The following is a 5,000-nucleotide window of genomic DNA, read 5'->3' as shown; positions in this document are numbered from 1 at the left end:
CGGGAGTGGGTAATTTGCGCGCCTGCTGCCTTCCTTGGATGTGGTAGCCGTTTCTCAGGCTCCCTCTCCGGAATCGAACCCTGATTCCCCGTTACCCGTTACAACCATGGTAGGCGCAGAACCTACCATCGACAGTTGATAAGGCAGACATTTGAAAGATGCGTCGCCGGTACGAGGACCGTGCGATCAGCCCAAAGTTATTCAGAGTCACCAAGGCAAACGGACCGGACGAGCCGACCGATTGGTTTTGATCTAATAAAAGCGTCCCTTCCATCTCTGGTCGGGACTCTGTTTGCATGTATTAGCTCTAGAATTACCACAGTTATCCAAGTAACGTGGGTACGATCTAAGGAACCATAACTGATTTAATGAGCCATTCGCGGTTTCACCTTAATGCGGCTTGTACTGAGACATGCATGGCTTAATCTTTGAGACAAGCATATGACTACTGGCAGGATCAACCAGGGAGCTGCGTCAACTAGAGCTGAGCAGCCGGCCGCCCGGGAGTGTGTCCCGGGGGCCCGCGCGAACACGCAAGCGTCCGCTCAATTATTCTGCAAACAGGAGGAGGCTGAGCTCCCCTGCACCATACACCTCGAAACCCTCTCAGGTCCCGGCGGCGCGCAGCGCCGTCCTAAGTACTTGGTCGGGTTCGAGAGAGGCGCAATCGCCCGGAGTTTGGCGAGTAGACGCTTTAGGTGCGACCACCCGTGCTCCCAACTGAGCTTGCCGCTGCCGACAGAGGCCCGGGAGCGTGCTGTCGTGGCATTGCCGGCGGGAGACAACACGCGCCACCTACGGTGACCGGCAGCTCCAACGCCAGCGCCACAGAAGGACAAAAGCCCCACTTGGGTGCCGAAGCGAACTCTCCCAGCACAGCGCACGCGCCAACACGTCCGCACAGCTGCGATACAAACCACCTGCGAGAACCGCAGAGGCGACCGAGCAGCAGACGGCGTCGCGGCGCCGAGCGCCGGGCGGCGGCGCATCCTCAGCGCACACAGTCCTCAATCGGACCAGCACACTGCAGATGTCCACCGCGCTTCGCACCGGGCCCGCGAGGACCTACTTTGGCCGCACGGCGCCGCGTGCAGGGTGCGCCGGCGCGCAGCTGCGCCGCCTGCCGCCTCCGTCGGCCGGCGCGCCTGCCACTGGCCGCCCCCACCAGCCGGCTGTAGCGCGTGCGCCCACGCACCGCGCGGCCAGCACGCCGGGAGGCCCCCCCTCACCGGCCGGGGACGGTCCCACCCAGCCACCGCCGCGTATCGCTTCACACCCAGATGCCATTCACGTTCGTGGGCATGGTGGGTATCGCTGGAACAACCGGTTGGTAGCTCAACCGATCGTCGCCATCACTGATTCACCTCTAGCGAGAACAACCGCACCACAACGGTTTACCAGTTGTTCATTTGCGTAACGTCACCAGCAAACGTAGGCGTCCATCGCCATTTGCAAATTCAACGATTGTTGCATGCCTGTGTCAGGTGTCACGACACACTATGTCTGCCCACATACACGCAACAACATGTGCACGCTTCGCGAACACGTGGAAGGTGGCCCCCGTACGTATGCGATGTCCATTGCGCGAACGACTGTCAACCGGCCTCTGTCGCATGTCGCAGATGTGGAACGCAGTGCACCATGCTATCACGGTGTGTGAGAAGAGACGACTACGTCTGACAACACGCGCCACTACATCAACAGACGGCTCATGCTGATCGCCATCCAGGGCATACCACACTGCAATCCAGCTCTTATAGGGAGACGACACGTAGCTGAGTGCACAACATTTGGACCGCATGGTTCGCCGTTGTTGGCGCAGTCGTTGTACGGTCACATGTACCACGATGTATCATTCAGTACATGAGGACCAATGTGCAGTACAGTGTGTGATTTGGACGTACAACATCAGCGGACAGTTGACACAGGCCGTACCACAGCGTAGGCTAAGTGCTTCGCCATGCAAATGCCAATGAACAACTGCAAATGCCAATGAACAACTGCAAAGGGCATTGAGCATGTACGTCCTGCTGCCATCCACATTACAGTGTATAGCTGCAAGGTGTTTAACATGAAGCGATACACTGGGGACCGGGCAGTGCGAGTAGCAAACTATATTGCGGGGGTTGCAGTTAGGCAACACTACACTAATTTAACGCGTCGTATGACAATTACAGAGCAGGTTAAGGCCCAACGTGTGTTGGGTTAAGGCCCAACGTGTGTTGGGTTAAGGCCCAACGTGTGTTGGGTTAAGGCCCAACGTGTGTTGGGTTAAGGCCCAACGTGTGTTGGGTTAAGGCCCAACGTGTGTTGGGTTAAGGCCCAACGTGTGTTGGGTTAAGGCCCAACGTGTGTTGGGTTACAGCACAATATCGGTTACGTTACGGCGCAATGTGGGTTACGTTAAGGGGCAATGTGGGTTACGTTACGGCGCAATGTGGGTTACGTTAAGGGGCAATGTGGGTTACGTTACGGCGCAATGTGGGTTAGGCTAAGGCGCAATATAGGTTTCATTAAGGCGCAATATAGGTTACATTAAGGCGCAATATAGGTTACGTTAAGGCGCAATATAGGTTACGTTAAGGCGCAATATAGGTTACGTTAAGGCGCAATATAGGTTACGTTAAGGCGCAATATAGGTTACGTTAAGGCGCAATATAGGTTACGTTAAGGCGCAATATAGGTTAGGTTAAGGCGCAATATAGGTTAGGTTAAGGCGCAATATAGGTTAGGTTAAGGCGCAATACAGGTTAGGTTAAGGCGCAATACAGGTTAGGTTAAGGCGCAATACAGGTTAGGTTAAGGCGCAATACAGGTTAGGTTAAGGCGCAATACAGGTTAGGTTAAGGCGCAATACAGGTTAGGTTAAGGCGCAATACAGGTTAGGTTAAGGCGCAATACAGGTTAGGTTAAGGCGCAATACAGGTTAGGTTAAGGCGCAATACAGGTTAGGTTAAGGTACGACATAGGTTAGGATAAGGTACGACATAGGTTAGGTTAAGGTACGACATAGGTTAGGTTAAGGTACGACATAGGTTAGGTTAAGGTACGACATAGGTTAGGTTAAGGTACGACATAGGTTAGGTTAAGGTACGACGTAGGTTAGGTTAAGGTACGACGTAGGTTAGGTTACGGTACGACGTAGGTTAGGTTACGGTACGACGTAGGTTAGGTTACGGTACGACGTAGGTTAGGTTACGGTACGATATAGGTTAGGTTACGGTACGATATAGGTTAGGTTACGGTACGATATAGGTTAGGTTACGGTACGATATAGGTTAGGTTACGGTACGATATAGGTTAGGTTACGGTACGATATAGGTTAGGTTACGGTACGATATAGGTTAGGTTACGGTACGATATAGGTTAGGTTACGGTACGATATAGGTTAGGTTACGGTACGATATAGGTTAGGTTACGGTACGATGTAGGTTAGGTTACGGTACGATGTAGGTTAGGTTACGGTACGATGTAGGTTAGGTTACGGTACGATATAGGTTAGGTTACGGTACGATATAGGTTAGGTTACGGTACGATATAGGTTAGGTTACGGTACGATATAGGTTAGGTTACGGTACGATATAGGTTAGGTTAAGGTACGATATAGGTTAGGTTAAGGTACGATATAGGTTAGGTTAAGGTACGATATAGGTTAGGTTAAGGTACGATATAGGTTAGGTTAAGGTACGATATAGGTTAGGTTACAGTACACATTGTTGTAAGGAAAGGTTTAATGGGGGGCGGGGCGGCCGGTTTGTTGATTGTGATTATAGTAAGTGGATGCCTGCGGCATCATCTGATTTGCCACGTCAGGATGCACCTTTGGCTCATGACAGGCGGCGCTCTCATTCCATGCTTGTGGCAGACCTGTGTCTTTCATTCCTGCCATTGTTTGTGTGCTGTGAGAGGAGGCAGTATTGTGATGTTGGGTGCACCCCTGTGTAGGACATGTGTGGGTGTTGGTGGCTTGGCTGAGCAATGGTGGTTGTCGGGTGGGTGGGATATTCTGTTTTCTGAGTGGATCTCCCGGTCTGGTTATGACAGTGTGGATTGTCTAATGTGGCGGAGAGGATGCACTGGGTGTTGTTCCATGCTGGTGCTTACATATTGTCTGTGTGCGTGTTACAGGCAGAGAGTAGTGCGTGATAAGGGTGTGTGGCTGACGTGTGGTTGTGATTGTGAGCAGAGTCTTTCAGCATGTATACGGACAGTTGTATACATTATCTGTATTCTGATGGCTCTATCTATTACTAATCAGCGCCGTGTATACGTTTAATCCGGTTCCAGTCGAAACTGTTGTATCTCTGTACATTAGTGACACGGCGAGCCCGCTATGTAGTTACTCGTCTCGGCAGCTTCCACCGGTGTATGGTAAATGATTATAAGGAATCAGTCTAGTCGTCAATACCGATGGTGTGACGTCACATGTCTGGGGTGGGGGGCCTTTCCGGTGGGTCATGGCCTAGAAAGACTCTCCCCACGCAGGGGGGCTTGGACTGTCATTACCTCTTCCGAGTAATATACTTGCCGTACGTTTTTGCGACTGCGAGTGCAACGCCCACCGGTACCGACATGGATGGAGCGCCTCCTAGCTGATCGCTCAGCATCGGCATTCGTACAGAGAGCAACGCGATCGCGTCTCTAGCTCGTAACTGGTACAGCTCGCAGCTCATGTATAGGGACAGCGGGAATGTCGCATTTTGGACATATCTCTTCATGAAAGGGAAGTTATAGGGGTGGATTGCACATTGCGACTGCGGGAAAAGTCCGCCGTTCATCCGCTGGAGTTGCGAGTTGGGCGGTTGGAGTGGGGCGCAGGTGGAGTGATTGCCGGTCCACGATTTCGTGCGGCAGAGGCGCTGGCGTTGGGGTGCTGTGGTCGACAGAGGACGCAGGCTTTGTGGGTGGGGTCGAAAGATGGGCACTGTGGGCCCATCGATGTCTTGGTCGGCTTGGCGTCTCATAGATGGCGGTATCGTCGTTGCAGGACGTCGTGCCGC

The 5,000-nt window shown here is 52.7% G+C and overlaps 1 non-coding gene across 1 annotated transcript in view; it reads right to left on the bottom strand.

The window, feature by feature from the left end:
• Positions 1 to 468, bottom strand: part of LOC124573683 — a 1,910-nt gene extending 1,442 nt beyond the window's left edge. The window contains exon 1 of the ribosomal RNA XR_006972061.1: positions 1 to 468. This exon is cut by the window's left edge and continues 1,442 nt beyond it. This is a non-coding gene — a ribosomal RNA (small subunit ribosomal RNA).
• Positions 469 to 5,000: the final 4,532 nt, after the last annotated feature.

The sequence above is a fragment of the Schistocerca americana genome, unplaced genomic scaffold (assembly GCF_021461395.2).
Source record: "Schistocerca americana isolate TAMUIC-IGC-003095 unplaced genomic scaffold, iqSchAmer2.1 HiC_scaffold_184, whole genome shotgun sequence".
Classification (NCBI taxonomy): Eukaryota; Metazoa; Arthropoda; class Insecta; order Orthoptera; family Acrididae; genus Schistocerca; species Schistocerca americana.
Note: the sequence above shows the minus strand (reverse complement) of the source record. Positions and strands in the feature narration are given on the sequence as shown.